This window comes from Cuculus canorus, chromosome 1 (genome assembly GCF_017976375.1).
Source record: "Cuculus canorus isolate bCucCan1 chromosome 1, bCucCan1.pri, whole genome shotgun sequence".
Lineage (NCBI taxonomy): Eukaryota > Metazoa > Chordata > Aves > Cuculiformes > Cuculidae > Cuculus > Cuculus canorus.
The window spans coordinates 157,884,610-157,902,811 of NC_071401.1; the positions used below are offsets into that span (position 1 = coordinate 157,884,610).

General features: G+C 39.3%; 1 protein-coding gene across 7 annotated transcripts in view; it reads left to right on the forward strand.

Moving 5' to 3' along the window:
• Nucleotides 1-18,202, forward strand: part of ANO4 (anoctamin 4) — a 213,775-nt gene that overhangs the window by 44,069 nt on the left and 151,504 nt on the right. The gene's annotated exons all lie outside the window — the stretch shown is intronic.

Consider the following 18,202-nt stretch of genomic DNA (forward strand, 5'->3'; position numbering starts at 1 on the left):
GCAAATTCAGGAACTTCTGCATACTTTCTCTCTGTGCTTTAAGGAGACCAGATTTCTTAGGATTTCTTTGTGCAGATGTAGCTGTTGAAAAATAACATGATGTCTTAGGGACTTCCAATTTTCTGGTACAGCATATATCATCCTCATTGATCATTTGATCTCTTTTTCAGCAGAAATACGAATCTGACTAAATGCTATATTCTTAGGCTATCACAATAGTAATCGTACTGCTGTTAAACTGTATCTGTGTATTTACTTTCTCATCTGGCAAGTGCATAGTCTAATCTCATTTATTTTCCCCATTCGTTTCCAATTTTGCTCCTCTCATCTCCCATACTAGGGAGTTATCTATGGCATTAAAGTTAAATAATCAATATAAGGCATGTAAGGTTCATAATACACTGGTCGTGCTGCAATCCATTAATGACGATCTTGGACAACAGCGCTCAGTATTGAAGCCTACTCTTCGCTCTGCAAGAACATTTTCTGTATTTCACTTGTGAATTGACAATAAATAATTTGTTTTCCTACAGCTGCTCTAAGGAAGTATTTGGGAAATATTCAAAACTGATTAAATTATTTGTTGTGAATACCTAACCAAAACATTTATAAGGTTTTTTGCACAGTCCTGAAAATTTGTAATTATAGTAGTCATTTTTTTTTTCAGTTAAATGGGGCATGTACTGCAGAGTGCATGTATATCTTTCCAGGAGGAACAAGGATTTATTCCTTCAGGCAGCTTGGCTTTAAATAAATATAAGGTTATATGTAACATTGCAGAAGGCAAGCAGAATGCACTTTAGTCAATGAGAAGTAAAATAAATAAATAAATGGAGAAGACCATTAACTCTTTGGCAATATGTTTATATAATTTTGGATTAATATGATGTAATGAGGATGAAAATGGCTTGAGAAGGAAGCTGTGCAAAACCAGGCACTTTCAGACCACAGAATTAAAACATCTGATGAAAAAGATTAATGCAAAGTATCTGACTTAATCCAACATTTAGCAGGAAAATTCAGGTCAAACGTGGGATTAGTGCTTTGTGTTCTCTACTGATAACCTCAATGTTTCCTGACTTGCATCTCTCACTATTGCACAGTTACTTAAGCATCATGTTTATATATTAAGTAAAAAACGAATCTCTTGCAGCTACTGTCTGTTCTGTCAGCATCAACAGCACAGTGCTAACCTGATGTCCTGAAATTTTGTTGGAAAAATCTTCAGATGATTAAGTATCAGAGATAGCACTGAACAGCTGTTTCTCTGGGTAAAACTCATCTGTTCATCTGTGAGTAACTGGGCTTTTTGGTATTTGACCCTCACTTTGCTGCTGCTCAAATGCAAAGGAATAGGACAGATTACAAAAAAATCCATCAGAATTTTTGCCAGATGTTTTGACTTCCCAAAAGTTTCTGCTCAACTGTTTTATTTTATATACTATTATAGAAATGTTGTTTTCTAGTGTTAATATGCTCTTAATAATTCTGTTGAGCAGCTTCTGCAAATCTTTACTTTGTAGCAAATCTGTTTTGCAGCAAATGCATTTTTGACAGGGTCATATGTCCTTGCTCTTTTGATGAAAAACTATCTATGTTTTGCAAAGATATAAAACATAAAAATCAGAATTCATAGGCAAAGAAAGTGATAAAATTGTGCTTTGAGGTACAAGACAGAAACATAATGCAAATATTTCAGAGTTTATTTGCCCCTCCCCAAAAATGATGACATTTGGCTGATTTAAATGTTTTTGCAAAGTTCAGTCAAATTCAGTATGTAGAACTGCATGAAATAAGTGGAAAGCATTTGAGGAGATGACAGGGTTGTGTTTCAACAGAAGCAAAGCCCTTCTGTGTTGTCTCATTCACTTCAGCAGAGTGGTTCTAGGTTCTCATGCAAAACAAAGATACTTTTTTCACATATTCCCTGCTTCTTCCCCTCAAACTGCAAAACCTGGATACTCATACAAAAAGGTTATGTTGGAAGTCAAATTATATGTTCGTAGGAAACCATACATCTCTCTTTCCCAACACTTGCTGTGTAAAATTCCTGAGTCCCAGTGTTCTGGCACTCCTGGAGTGAGGGCTATGGGGTAGACTTAAGTCTACATCTAGTAAAGACACTTCTGAGCAAAGCACTGTTAAACCAGGCTAAAATTCCATGATGATGGAAGCTCTGGGCACGTGCAGTCAGAGCAGCAAATGGGCAAAACTTACTCTATCAGCCTCACCAGCCCTGCCCAAAAGCCATCTGTTGCCTTTCTAGATGTTTTGAACCAAGTGCAATTTCCAGTGTGGAGCCCTAACATAAAGAGATTCCATTTTCAGCAGCTAGGAGAGGGGCGTTTTCAAAGGCAGAGGGAACAGAAAGAGGAGAGGCTGGCTTAAAGAGACCTTTTTAGGGGAATAAGAAGGAAAGCACGGTACTGGCATAACAGCTTGCTTGTCTTGGAGTCCAGGCAGAGAAGTTAATTTGACTTTAATGTGCTAAAGAGCAACTATGCTCCATGAAGACAGTACAGGGAAAAAAAAAAAAAACCTCTACTGAGGAAGAAAAAGCAGAGTCAGGAAATTGTCTACTAGTTAGTTTATCATTAACTCCTGAAAAAAAAATGGTAAAAGTTACTAAGGAAGTAAGTTCTTGATACGTGTTTAGAAGATAACAAGGAGATGAGTAGCCATCAACAAATTATGTCAAGAAGAAAATGTGTGAAAGCCCTCTGGTTTTCTCCTGTGACAAAGCAACACGTTTCTGGATATGGAAGAAATAGTGGTTGAACTCCTTCTTGGCTTCAATAATGGGTTTTGACAAAAGCTTTCATGATGCTCTCATATGTAAACTACCAAAGTCTGATCATGAAACTCTTAAGAGATGGGTACGGCATTGTTCTGAAAACAAAAAAATAAAACAAGATGCAGGGTAGATATTAAATCTGTTACCCTGAAAAGCTGCTTCAAACAGGAATTTTTAGGGAGTCCACCTGGTGTTTGGTACTATACAATAGCTTATTAGAAACTAGGGTGATAGAATATGGTGTACTCTGAGTACATTTACACATAGCACAAACCTGTCGGGGACTGCTGATATATTGAAGGGCAGGAGTCAAATTCAAAGTCATCTTGATAAACTGGACAAGTGGTCTGGAAAAAAAAAAAAGGATGCTATTCATTCAAGATGACTACATCTAGACAAAAAAAATCAACTGCAGCAGTGGAGGATGGGGAACAAGAAGTAGCAGGTTTCTGGAAAAAGATCTGGAGGTGGGGAGTTACAGTGATATGAAAACTGTGTGTGCCAGTATGTTGTACTGCTGCAAAATAGGCAACATAGTAGGATGTAGGAGGACGATAGCTGTCTGGAATATACCTGGAGAAATCCTCCTTCTGTTGCTGGCATAAGGAACATCTCAGCTGCAATATTTTGCCTAGTTTGGGGCAATACTCTTCTAGGAGGAGGTAGAAAATCTGGGGAAAGAAAAGTTGGGAGAGAGCAGCAAGAGCAGTCAAGACCTGGAAAAAAAGGTGCAGAAGGGTATGGCCAAGAAGCTGTTGGTACTCAATCCAGTGGAGAAAAGACTGAGAGGGTGTATGTTTGTCCATTCAGTTATATCAGAGGAGGTGACAGATGAGAAAGGAATAATCTGTTCTTTCTGTCCACAGCAAGCAGATGAAGAGACTTTAGCCTACAGGAAAGGAGCTTTGGGCATAAAGGAAAGCTTTTCAATTGTGAGACACTGGAGCAGACTGCCTGGGAAGGCAGCAGGGGGGAATGTGTGATATCCTGGAAGCTTCCAGTGTTGAAGTTACTTGTGTCCTGCATGGCTTCAGTCTCCCAATATGTAGTGGGTTGAGGAGAGGCTGGGTGACCCTGCAAGCTCCTTTGTGCCCTCTTTCTTACGTTGCTGTGACACTTGGCCTGATGAAGCAGGGTTCGTACTTCTCAGCAGAGACAAGTTGTCTGCTGAGCTTTACAGTGAGAGGACTCAATGTGGGCATCACCCCAGCTGGTGCTGTTGGGGGCATTATGGCACCAGGTTTCAGCCACTGTTTTAATGACATAGGTATTACCTGTGCCTGTTACCCGAAAAGGGTCTTGGCATCTCTTACAATGCTGCAGAGCTGCTTTATATCAGGCTAGGCTCTGACCGTTTCAATCCAGAGAAGCTGTCAAGCTCTGACCTATTTCATACCTGTGGTCCTTGCAATGCTTTGTGTTAGGATTGGGACTCTAATTCCCACTAATATTTCAGGTTTGCAAGGTTACATGTAAGACTTCTTTAGGATGCATGTCTCCAGGTAATACTTTAAAAGAGCCCTAGTTCCTAAGTAACCTCATTTCACATAATGAGGTTTATCTTTCTTATGTCTTCTTAAAAGTTTCTTGCTGCATCTGAGAACAGCTGTGGGCCGAGAAATTTTGTCTCCCTATATGATTACAGTGGAATATGTCCGTGAAATCTTGTCTGCACTCACAGTTACTCGCACTTTATTGCTGAACCACAGTACAACAATCTGTGGTTATTTGAGCAAATACCACTAAGTGTTTCAAAAGGGCTTGTGTGGTCTGAAGTGGTCACGTCTTAACTGAAAAATTTCAAAAATATCATCCTCCAAAACTTGGTCATAGTGTATCCTCAGTAAAACTGAATGGGGCCAAGCAAAATAATTAGCAATGCTTATGTGCTTTAAACAAGAAGGGGGAAGATGTAAGGTGATAAATGACACAAAAGCTAGTGCAATGAATTTGCAATGACATTTTAATTCAGATCTGTGCTGAGGAAAAATAGATGAGCTCCCTTGTCTCCTCTTCCCTACCTTCAGCTTTTATATAGGCACAGTATCTACTATTAACTCTGGCTTGCTATTGTGAATCTGAAGGAAAGTTTTATAACATGCATAGAATTAGATAAGCAATGCACTGACACTTTCAAGCACTGTATAGCAAAATCGTGCTAGAGGCAATCCAGGTGGCAATTATGTCAAAAATCACTCCAGTCAAATTAAAATGAATCTTTCTCTCTGAGGCAACTGATGACTGAAGAAGGCTCCGTTAGTTCATTGTGTGTCATAGCCTCCAGGTAACAGTATTACAAGAAAATTTGAACTTTGTTGTACAAATGTTTGGGAGTAGTAATTTTTATTCTATTTACAGTAGATACAATTGTGCTAGAGAAAAAGATGTGCTCAAGAAGGGATATTATATAAAAATTATTTCTCTTCTCAGGTCCTTTGGTACCAAGTAAGTGGAGGTTTATGTCATTTTAAATCCTACATCTATAAGTCAGAAAAGTTTGATAGTTGTTGTTTTTTTTGTTATTGCTTTTTTAGTAAAGGCCATATGCTAAGTTGACTTTAGACAAAGAATAATAAATAAGGAGTTTAATGTATAGTAAGACAGCAATTGTCTGTGTGTTATGTTGGGAAAACATGGATTTATTATTATATTATAATATAATATTATATTATTATAATTTTTGCAATGAGAGTTTGGCATTCAGCTAGATCAACCTGGACTTCCATAGTCAACATCAAAGAAAAATAAGATATTTGTATCCTCATTGAGAGTCATGACACATATACCATGAGATATCACAATATCTTCGAGGGCTTTGCATATTGTTACCAGGCTCCTATAAAAATATTGAGTGTTCAATTGTTTCACATGTATGGCTGATATCATTGATGATAATGTTGGGTGTGTTGGAGCCCATATTGCACTGATATCACAGCTTTCATGTGGGAAAATAGAGCACTGAATGAAAAATTTAATGTGATGTAGTCTGGATGGGTAATATTCACCATTGTGGTAGGACAGGAACCAGATAACCATGACAATGTCTGAGGTGGAGTCATTTTACACTGAAATTAGTATTCCTGAGGCCACTTCATTTCCTGGCGTTTTACACGTTTTATCTCATTCACTTCTGATTAAGGTGTAAATAGATATATTATCCTCAGTTTATTCTATAGAGGAAAGTTTTTCTACATTCATATAATAAAAAATAAAAGAAAAATTAATGATGCAGTACAACTGCAAACACAAAAGCCAGTATACTTTGGAGGGTGCTCTTTTGTATCTTCAGTTCATAGCAATCTCTTTTTCATTAGTTCCTCACAAAGATAATGTGTGTTGAAAGTAAGTATTGAACAGTAAATCACAGACATTATGTTACCATCAAAAAAAAAAAGCTGTACTGAGACTGAAAGTTTCACTTTGAAGTGAAAGATACAAAGATTCACCAAGGCTCTGGATTATCAGAACATGCTATTGTTAGATCTGCTATTGTTCTTTTAATGTATGAATGAAGCATTGATGCTACAGAATTGTGGGATCTTGATGAGTTTTTGTGTTGGTTCTTCTAAACACATTCTCTAGATTTGCATTTTTGGCAGACTCTGTAATGATTATTTACATTATCTGTGGCCCAGAGTGTTGTTGCTTTCTGCACCACAAAATACGTTTCAGCTGTTCTGCATGTGTCTCTTAACCTTGAAGGGCAACAGTTGGGTAGAAGCTTGATTTTATTCCCTTGTTGGTCTGTGTATTTGTTGCTCTGATGGCTCTTAGTCTTTAAACCTTTTATTAGCTTAGATCAGCTTACTTACACACTGTGTGTTTTTCTGCCTTGAACTTAGTTTTGTTGCAGTCAATTGCTCAACAACCATGTTGCAAGTACCCTGGACCAGAAGGGGGCTTTCCAGTACCTGAAGGGGGCCTACAAGAAATCTGGGGAAGGACTTTTTACAAAGGCATGGAGTGATAGGACTAGGGGAAATGGCTTTAAATTGGACAGGGGGAGGTTTGGATTAGACATTAGGAAGAAGTTCTTCACCATGAGAGTGATGAAGCACTGGCACAGGTTGCCCAGAAAGGCTGTGGATGCCCCATCCCTGGAGGTGTTCAAGGCCAGGTTGGATGGGGCCTTGGGCAGCCTGATCCAGTGGGACGTGTCCCTTCTTATGGTAGGGGTGTTGGAACTACATGATCTTTAAGGTCCCTTCCAACTCAAACTTTATGGAGCTATAATTCTATGGTTCTGTGATACCCACGTCTTCAGAATTGGGCTGCTTTGCTGACTACTGAACAAATTAACAACATCACAGGTAATCTTCACTGATGATAGTCTGTGTAGTTTTGTTTGTAAGCGTTGCTCTACTTTCCTCGTCATTATTTTTGCAACTTTTTTTGAAGCAGATTGCCCCAAGGGAATTATGCAGTATTGCTACATTTTACTGCAGCCAGTGAGATCTTCCTTCATGCTATACTGTTCTCTAGGGAAATCAGGAATGTTAATGTGGTTAGATGTAGAATATCATTATGACTGTACTTTGCAGAGATGGCAAGTGTGATTGTTAGTGTAGTAATAGTTATGATGACTGATGACTTGTTAAATTTATTTCTATGGGGTTTTTTCAACTGTATGTAAAAATATGTACATAGGCAGAGAGAGGCAGAAAAATCCTTTTTCTGCACATTCACTTAGAGTTGTTTTTCTGCTTAATTTCCTATGGGTAGGACAGATGCTTCTAGAAAATGATTTTTATTCTTTTGTCTTCCCCCCCTCCCCCTTTAACCAGCTGGGTCTTTATTGCTCTCATTTACAGAAATGTCAGTAGCACAGATTTTCTCTGGAGGCCCGGTATGCAAACCTCTCAAGTTCTTTGAAGATGACTCCTGAATCAAGCACTTTGTGGTTTGAGTTTCCTGGAGCATCTCAGTCAGAGAAATGTCTGATAATGGCCTTTGTAACATTATAATATCTTAAATGTAGCTAATTCAAGAATGACTGTGAAACAGTTTATGTGGTTGTAAGAGACTTAAATGATTTCTGCCCGTGATGCCAGAGACTGCTAAGGCATTTTGCTAAAAAATAAGGGAGGTGCTGTTTCAGAGAAGGCAGAGATGAGGGAAGGTGGACATGGCAAGGAGATCTTCGAGGAAAAATACTGAAATTTATCTGATGCCTTGTCAATGCATGATTGTTTGTCTAGGAAAGACAGATGGTTTGCAGTGAAAGGGCAAACCAAAAATACATGTTTTCAAGGTAGTTTGGGGTTAAGTAAAAGGTGTGAGGCAGGAGGAGATTAGTCATAATGTGGTGGCAGATGCTGTTACACACACATAGGGAAGCAGGAGAGACAGCAGATGCTGCAGTTGGGAGAGAAAATTGAAAGACTGTGCAGGTTAAACATCATTGCAGCAATATTTACATATGACAAAGAATTTTTATGTAAGGCAAAACTAGAGGAAAAACTCCATAAATTTCTGATGGGACGCAACAAAGCAAAGTTAATGGGCATCATGATGGTAGATGGAATTCCAAGTAGATAGATGCGAAATTAGGCCTATATTGGGTGAATTAATTTGAATTATTTCCAGGGAGCAATGTGCTATGTCAACTATAGTTACTTCTTTAAAAGTACTTTAAAGCAAGATTATTTTTGTGGGGTTTTAATTTCTTTTGCTTTTTAAATAAGAATTTTAGCCTTACCATGAGGATACCAGAAGAACCTTAGTCTTAAAATCTCAAGTGAATGTTTAAATGGAGAAGTTTAAACAGAGAGCGTGCATTGAATTCCAGAAGTCTGGGCTACTAGAATAACTGATGCCCTTGGCAATCTCAGATCTAAGATGGAATGCAATATACAGAAACCAGTAGACCCAAACCAGTAAGCTGCTGTAAAGACTTAGTCCAAAAGAAGTATTTGCTAAGTTCACATTTATATCTTTCAATTGGTGTAAAACCGTCAGCTAGTAACTGGAGTGACAGCATTGGCACAGTACTCCTGGAGTCCTTCAGCTGGAATCCATTAATGCATATTTTATTAATTCTTTTTATCAATACCTTTTTTTTCTGCAGTTGTGGAGAAAGTATTCTAGTGTAAGAAGTTAATTTACTGACTCCAGTTGATAGCAACACAATGTGACGCTCTGCTTTCTGCTGCACCCTGAGGTAAAGATGTGTTTTCTGTGGATTCTCTACATAAGAGTTTCCCCGCACAGCAGGTGAGCAGAACAGTGCTGCCAGCGTGGGCCACACAGGCTGCAGAAAAGACTTTTGTCCTGTGTTATACCAGTCCCAGAAGTGCTATTTCCCAGCTGTTAGAGGAGAATGTTCTCTTTCATTAAATACTATACCTAAATATCATTTCTCATAGTGGAGTATTTCTGAATGGCGTATGATTCACCACCTGCTGGAACAATTTTTTTCCAAATACTGATTTTAAAAGGTAATTAATAGATAATTTTACTGGGTATGATTATATGAAGATGCTTTTGTTTGGGAGTAAATTGTTTTTACTATGAAACCTACATTTATGGTTTTGGCATTTAGGTGGTGTTTGTGCCTGCATATAAGACTAAAAGAGTGGATTAAATCCACACCATATTTCAGTGCTGCTTTCACAACGACAACTTCATTTCCAGTGTAATCTAAAAACCTTCCTATAATTATATGATGTCTTGTAAATAAGCCATCTCCAGAAGGCTTTAGAGAATTAAATAACTGAGGCAATATACAGTACAGAAAATAGAGTTGTAAGGACATTGTACTGCAGTTGAACAAATGAAACCTGTTTAATTAAAAGATCAAAGATAGAGGAAATGGAGGATAATACAATTTAAGAGAACTGAAAAGAGACAGAGAATAGGTGAAACGGGACATTTTAGAAAAGAAGCAAAATATTTGAGTGACAGATGAGATTGTGTGGGAAACAGATGGCAGGCTCTCAAGAGGGTGAGCTGCTGAGGAAGAGTAAGTAGCCCCAGAGGTGGAACAGCACAGGCTGAAATTGGGCAAAGCTGGGGCCAAAGAACCAGGAGGGCAGGGCTGGCCCTTGTCAGAGGTACCCTGGGCAGCTGTTGGGGGATGCAGAAGGGAGTAGGCAGCCTTGCTTTTTGTGTGTGTGCGCAGTCCTGGAAAGGCAGCCTAGCGGTGAGTCAAGGGGACATGAAGTAGCAGCACCTGAGGTTGAGATGGGTTCTCAGAAATTAGGTTGTTACTCCATGCCTTCTTCTCCCGGGCAGTAGCAGAGCAACAGACCCCTGCTTTCCTTGTTTTGGGACTGGTTTGGCCCTCCTTAACCCAGCCCAAGGTCACGTCATCACTTTGGAGCCAGGGCTGCACCAGCTCATCGCACTTCTATCGTTATGTGTGACAGCTTGTTTCTCCTTGCTAGTAGTCAGTGAGCCCACCAGGATGACACTGCCAATTTCCCTTTTAAACTGTATTACCCCGGACAGGGCTGGGTAACAAGAGGTGACATCATTAACAGTGGGAGCAGAGCCCCTTCTGCGAAATGTGCCTACTTGCTCCAATGGTCATTTACTGATGATTTACTACTTTCTTTTTCCCTTGTAAAAACCACAGGTCAACATCATACCATTAGCGTGAACTGCATCAGTATGAAACCATAGATGTCTGCCTTCAGAGCAATTTAGGGTGTGACAGTGATACATGATCTATTATATTGTGACATTGCTTACGGTGTAAGTCTGCTGTGGAAAAATGACTCTTCAGGAATGAAAGATTACTAAAGTGCTCTCAGACAAGTGAAATTTTTTAACCGATATACATGATAACTGCCAGGGATTTTGCTTTTGCTTGAAGCTTCCTCCTGTTTGTTGGGAGGGGATTTCTCCCTCTCAGCTTCAAAGGTGGTTGACCTTCACAGGGAGATGTGTGAGGTACATTATCAGACATTCACCTTTATTGTTGCTTCTCTTGTTGTCTCCTAAGTAGTTTTGCAGTGTTTTCTGTTTCTTCTGCCAGATAAGCCTGCTGAAGAGAAACTGTGATGACTGAGATCTGTGTTTGCTCTTAACTTTCCTACAGTGTTGTGCAGTATTATTAATAATAATTTTGATATTATATGTAAGAAAGGTTAACCTTACTATTTCTGACCTAATATGTTGCAAGTAGTTGTACTTAGTATAAAATCACCATAGTTCCAGAAGTGCTAGATACTAAAGTTTAGAGCCTATTACATACTTTCTATTTGATTTGATAATGCATTAGCAAACAAAAACAGGGAAGGGAATAATCAAAAACCTGTGGAGGAAAAATTAAAACTAAACAGAGCTAAGAATATCTAATTACAGAAGGGGAATGCTAAAGCATTGGAAAACTTAAGCTTCTCTTTTTTTTAATAATGTCAACATTCCTTGTATTGAGTAGGTAGACATAATATTTTAATATTTCCCAGAAAGGAAAAGAAAACCACTGTGTTTAATGAGTCATGTAATAGTGTGCATCTGAATCAGCTGTTTGCAGAGGTGTTAGAAGTACAGCTACAACACTAGTTGTGGAGACACATGTAGACTGATCATCTTAACCTGCTTTCTCGTCAAGATCTATTCCTCCCTCCGTGTATTATGTAGATTGCTACAGGTTTCTGTTTCCCTTTTTGTCATTGCAAAGAGAGTTTCTTTATTTGCAAATATTTGCCTTTTTGTTGAGGCGAGAGGTTGCCAGTGCTTTGACTATCAGCCCAGACTGTTTGCTAGGCTTCACGTTCCTCTAAATAAGCTCTCAATAATCCCCTACTTCTAGTTCAACCTTACGGGCGATAGTAAAATTCCTTTTCCATCTTTGAATTTCTCTGCCAGATGGCATGACACTGAGCAGCTTCCCCCTGGCTTGCTGTGGGCCTGAATTGTCTCTGTCAGACAAGCTGAGGGCTGGCTCTAAATTTACCTGATGTAGATATTGTGCAGCTACTGTGCAGCTACATAGCAGTTGTCTTTGCTTTTGCCTCCATGATTTTCTTGCACCAGTAGCCGTATCCCAGTGTCAAAGTCACTGCATTTTAGATTCTACTGTTTCTGTTGGGTGGCTACTTGACAGCTAGGCTTGGACTGGCAGATCTGTGTGTAGTGGCTGCTCTGTTTCTCAACTTGCACTCTATGATACAGGCATGGATTGTGCCCTAGGAATGGTAATCTGATATACTGTTTAGCTTTTCTCTGTCCTTTCATACCAAATGCTGTTCATGTCTTGATGTAATTCCCTAATTCCATTGGGACAGAACGGAAGTCCTCTCAAACAAAAAAAAACAGTCTTGAGTGGATATCGGCTGGCAGGAAGAAGAGCAGGAGGTACATATTGCCCCTTGCAATCTGCCTAGTCATGCAGTGTGACTAATTTTTGGGTGCCTGTAATAACTCTTCATTTCTGCCATTTTTCTACATTGCTTTTAGCCTTCAGTGAGACTGAAGTCTTTCTGTTTTGTTCCAAACAACTATTGGTGTGGCAATGTTGAAAGTACATGCTCTTTGTTTCTTTTACTATAACAACAGTGATGACCGAGGTGATTTTAGTCTCTGTGTAATGTATTGTCAGGACTGCAATCGTGTGTGTTGAGTTACTGGCACTATGCTAAGGCTGCTGTGGTTGACCTCTCGGGCAAGTGGTGCAGTTCTGGCCAGTTCATGGGGGACCTCTTAATTAATATTAATTATAAAGCGATAAACAAAGCAATAATACTAGCATATTTATTTACTTACCCAGAGAAATGTCTGGTCGCAGATCTTGGACCATCTCTCCTACTGGCATGTGCTATCTACACTGAGCACCCTCATGATCTACTAAGCTGTATGAAAGATATGGGTGTATATCTGGTCATTACCTGAGTTCTTTTGTCTCCTTGGTCTGAGCATTTCCTTGATGACTCAGCTAGAGTCTTTCAGACGTCCTAAAATACTTAAGTTTGATGGATAGACAGAGTGTTCTGTACCAGGTACTTCTTAAGAATTGGATGTAAACTAATATCACGTCATTGGATTGTATCTACCTCAGCTCTGTTTCTCCTACAAGAGTGTCCTTCCTGAAGTGTGACACTTAGTTTGGTTTATGTTTCACCTTTAGACCCTGGCTGGTGTTTGCAGCAGATCAAAGTCAGCAGTAGTTATGACCTCTCTGTTAAATGTACTGAGGAACCTCATCACCTTCTTCATTGTGATGAGGCTTCTCAGGGTTACAGGAAGGGGTAATTTTGCCCTAAGGTAAATGTTGGGTTTTTTCATCCTTGACAGGTACTAAATAGGGATTATTCCTTCTAAATAGGAATTTATATTCAGTCCTTTTATCCATGATTTTGGGCCTGTGAAGACTTTCTGCCAGAGGGCTTCTTTCCTAAAACTAGGTTGATGAATGTTTCAGTAGGAGTGATTAGAGTCAAGCCAGTCACTTTTTCAATGACCCTACTGTGGTTATAACAGCAAGTGATTCAGGAAGCTTGTGCCTGCATAGGGTGAATGTGGAAGATTGATTGCTTGAGCTCTAAACATCCAGCACCTTAGGGGCACCATGTTGCCATCATCTGTCTAAACTGCTCTCAGATCTTGGCTTACCCCGTACTTCTGCCATGCAGTGTGAAAGATGTCCCTCATGTCTACTTCTACAAATGCTGAATGGCAATGTGTCCTCTTTCATGGATATCCTGGAGGCCATACATTTGCATAGCAGTCACAGATTGCCTCTGTGGCATATTAATAGCACTTGGCCACAATCCTTCACTCTAATGGTGCCACTTAACAGTGTTGCAAGAGATTACGTTGCAGTGGCTCTTCCATCCAGCTGTAACTGACTTGGTCATATCTATCAAAAGCTAAGTTGCAAACGTAGCAGCTGAATTGCTAGCAGCTTGTTCTGGTAATGCAGTATATTGAGCCTTTTCTACATTCAAACAACAACTCTTTCTCATGTGGAAATGATGGGGTAGGTATAACTACGATCTGGAATAGAAATGGAGAGATTGTCACACTGCCCAGTGCTAATAGGAAAGGCATTGGGGAAATTACCTTTGCAGATAAATTTGTTATGATTTTCTAATTTCTGAGTTCTGTTAGTTAAAGTCTGGTCTTCTTGTTCTGTGCTACTAGCACCCCTCATTTGGATTCAGTCCCCAGGTAGCTCAGCTAGCCTTCCTACCTGGAAGCATTTCTTTATGTTTAGATCTGTGTCTCTGCAGTGCCTTCTTGTAAGCTGGAAACATCCACTGAAGTCTTGTCTCTAAATGATTCCTTTGTTTCCAAGATTACTCATATCATGGAATTTCCAAGTTCCTCATACTGAGTCCCTCTCATTGAGAGGAAGGTAAAACAATCCAGTCTTTTTTTTTTTATTCCCATTCTGTGCAAGATCAAAAATTGTCCAGAACTTTACCATGTATTCAAATCTTTTGGACGCTGTACTCAGCAGTTGTGTCTTCCTTTGCTTCTTACCTTCATTTCCAGGTGGGCAGGCTTCTGGAAAGACTTCAGATGTGTTTGAAGGAAGGAAGGAAGGAAGGAAGATCACTCCACTATTCTGAGCTGGCATATGTCTGACAGTGTTGACCGAGGGATCTCTGTGTTTCTACAGCCACCTGCACCAATGTGCCATTCTCCCTTTGCTCATGTGCTTTGAACTCCTTGAGTTTTATTATTGTTTTTTTGGCGTGAGGAACTAATTTTAGCATGTTGATGAAGTCATGAGGGAAACATCAACAGTTTGAGTAAAGGTGCTGAAGGAAAACGTTCAGCTAAAACCACAATGCTTTCTTTTGTTTTATTTGATTCACTTAGCCTTGTCTTAACTGGCATACACAATTCCAAGTCTGGGCTACATTCATGGGATCCTGCTCTTTCATAGAGTAAATAATTAGCCAGTTGTGCTCTCTTTGCCAGCCAGCACCCTTCACAGTATGTTCATGTATTGCCTGCTTGTTCTGAATGCTGACATAATCCTAATGAAGGACCAACACTCAGTTTTCATCTACTTTCAAAATCAGATGCATATCAGATATTTTACTGCTTTTGTAATCTTTGAATAGTCCCTCTATGTGCCTTTGCCTGTTCGAAGACAGCAGTACCAGTTGTCTTAAGTTCTAAATTAAATAGTTCTGGGCATTATTATTTATAAAACCAAGTGCAAATTAAAAATAGTAGATAATTACACAGAATGTGGGTTTGTTTGGTGGGGTTTTTTTAATGTACTTATTCTATTGCCTGTCAAAGCTTAAACAGGCCAGCACAGGTCTTATTCTTTCAATGCGCAACTATGACGCAACAAGTTCATAGTGCTGTGTGAAGGACTGTGAAAAAGTTTCCAATCTTTCTTCTGGCTGTTTTTAGTTAGCTCCAAAACTTGAAGGAGTTCCAGTCCAGCAGGTAAGACTTGATCTCCCTCTCTTTCACTCTTCTTCACTGCCAGCTAACGCAGCTTGCTGGACAACCAAAGCACTTCAATGTGATTTGTTTGCAAGTTGTGATTTAAATTTGTGCCTGATGCCTGCTGCAGACACACTGTTGTCTTTTAAAAAGTGGCTGTTAAAGGCTTTGTTGGTCTTTTATTGACCAATATTTGGGTTAGTCCCCACCTTGCTCATAAACCTTCTAAGCAGTTTTGTATTCAATGCAATTCAGACTTGGGAAGAAACTTCTGCAGTTGCCGAGGCTTTGAAAATGAGAAGTTGTAGCCTAAGGAAAATGCTAGTTGAAGGAAACGAAACAGAGTAAAGGAAAGAAAAGATATACAAACATGTGAATGATGCTTCACTACTGTACTTAGTTTATCTTACTCATGAACACAAAATTTGTCTCAGCTATCAGAGCCTCATCATGGAATGAGTTAACTTTAGTGATTCTCAGCTTTGTTCTGAGATAAATGTGCTGGATAATCCCCTCCAGCAACTTCTCTGCTCCCTGGTAGAGTTTGACCTCCATATTTGGAAGCAGTAAGGAAGGGCTGAATGTGTTTTTAGACCAGTGGAGGAGGAATAAAGGAATATTAGCAATGTGTGATGCCCCTCCTCATCTCACCTCAGTCTGTTCCAGTGATGTGTGATGCTTTTCAAGTCTGGTATGAATATTTGTATCTTTAAATGAAGGTAAATTTAGTACACAGAAATTAGTCTTTTGTGATTAACTGCAAAGCTGAGCAGTGGTTAAGGGTCCTTTATCTGTCTTCTGGTGTTTTTTTCTCAGTTCCACAAGTTATGATCCCAGCAAGGGTACTGTGCATGTCTGGACTTTAAAAGCACATGATGATAGCAGCATGGGGCTGCTGCTGATCACTCTGGAAAACTCTCCTGGGACTTCCTGGGACAAATATAATCTTCATAAAGAAAAGTGAGCAGTCTGCTTTTGCAGACAGGCAACTTTTGAGGATGTGCGACCTCTTGCAATTTGAAGGACATAATATTTGAAATGTCTGTATGGTTTGTTTCTGGAGTTCTGTAGAATTTGGAAGTCTCATGCTTCTTAAATCTGTAGTTTTGCTTTTGTTGCATGGAATTGCACTCCTGAAATGACCTTCTGACATGTTTGCAGTTTTATTGGTTTTTTTTTTTTTTTTTTTTTTTTTTTTCCACTGAGCTGAAAGCTGTGTACCTGATTTCATGTTCAGGAAAAAAAGTCTTTGATTAAAGTCACAGTCGGAAGATAGCACTAGGGATGGTTTTGTTCTTGTTATGGCTAATCTCTGCCTTGCCACCTCTCATAGGACTGACGCTGGTACATGCTGGTTCTCTTAATTGACTTAAACAATCCTTAAGACTCACAGTCTTACTTCCAAAGATAGTAGAGAAACACCAGAAAATACCAGTCTCTGAGGAAATTTGTGAAGTCCTAAGGATGGGTTTCTGGAGTAGGGTTGGTCTCTCTAAGTATTAAAAAAAAAAAAAACCAAAATCAACCTTATTCAAAACTTGAAGATAGGGAAGGGTTATCAATTTCATCTATTTACTTTCTCTATAAAAGTGTGTAAAATAATGAACTTATCTGTTGATGGGAGAGATAACAACCTTGCGATGCTTGTACTAACTTAGCTGTTTGCACAATAGACTTTGGTTTTCTCCTTGCTCAGCAAATGGGTTTTTCTTTGCTTAAACTCTGTGTGCAGCAAAATACAGCTCTGTGGGACTTCTTGTACATAGAAACAAGCTGGACTTTAGGGAGCTGGTAATTGCTGATAGGTGTGATCCTTCCCTGGGAGAGGAGGCAAAAAAGCATGGGGATCAGTAATTTAGAAGCGACAGTGCTGCCCTATGGGCTGGGGAACAGGATGATGACTGTTTCCTACGCAACTTTCATTGCATTCAGATCTGTAGCTCTGATGCCACATAGATAGCAAGTTTCCCCCTCAAAGTCACAACAGGTAAATACAAAGGGTATGGATTCACTAAAATTTATGGTAATGATACAGCAGCAGTGGTAACTATCTGTGTGTTCTGTCATTTCTAAATAGGTGATTTCTTTCATTGTCATCATGATCTTATCTGTTTAATTTCAAAATAATTTGCATAACCTAGAATATCTTACAGTTGCCATGACTGATGTGGTAATAGATCAAGTGAAAAGTCGCTGCTGGGTAGTCATTCAAGGTAAAATGGGTGACAGCCCCACACTGCACCAGATGAGCCTCAGCATGTTTTTCCTTCTCACCATTTAAACCATAGATCTTTAAGGTCAAGCAGGTCTCTGAAAGAAAATTGATTGATTGTATTAAAATCAACTCTGTCTACATCAGACATTTTAATTCTGCTTGTACAGATGCTTCTGTCTAGTGAGATAAAATATTAAAAACATAACTAATAATGCAGCTGTCTTACAGTGTGGTGATCTTTACATGAATAGGGAAGTCATAAATTGCCTGGGTATTGAACTAGCACACGCTTTCTATTATTTCTGCAGTGACAAGTTGCTTGATGTAATGTTGAACATCCTATGGGGTTTTTTTTTTTAGAGAAGAAATGGTACTTTTCCATCTCTCACTGCAGGAACAGAGCTGTGCATTTTTCTCCTCCCTGGCAGCTAACAGAGTTGTGTGGAAAGCCAAGGTTTAATGTAGCCCTGTGCAGCACTGTGTGGAGGATAAGTCAATAGATGGAGACATTCATGTGAATTCTATCTTGAGCTATGAAAAGAAAACTGAAGATGTCTTGGGTAAAGAGCTGTTCGTTAGTGACCTTTGGCTTCAAGACTCTTTCTTCGGGGATGTAGTTCTCTTCTCTTTTTTTGCCTCATGATGACACTATCTCAGTTGACTCTGCTTTGCCATTTTTTTTCTGCTGAGCTCCAGCTAACATCACCATTCCCTCCTTACTTTTCCTGCTTCTTTTCAGTAGTATAACCTGGCCTGCTGGCTGCAGTTTGACCACTGGAAGATGTAGCTTTTGTCCTTGAGTCCTTTCACCTGTGGATGTTTTTCTTTTTTTCATT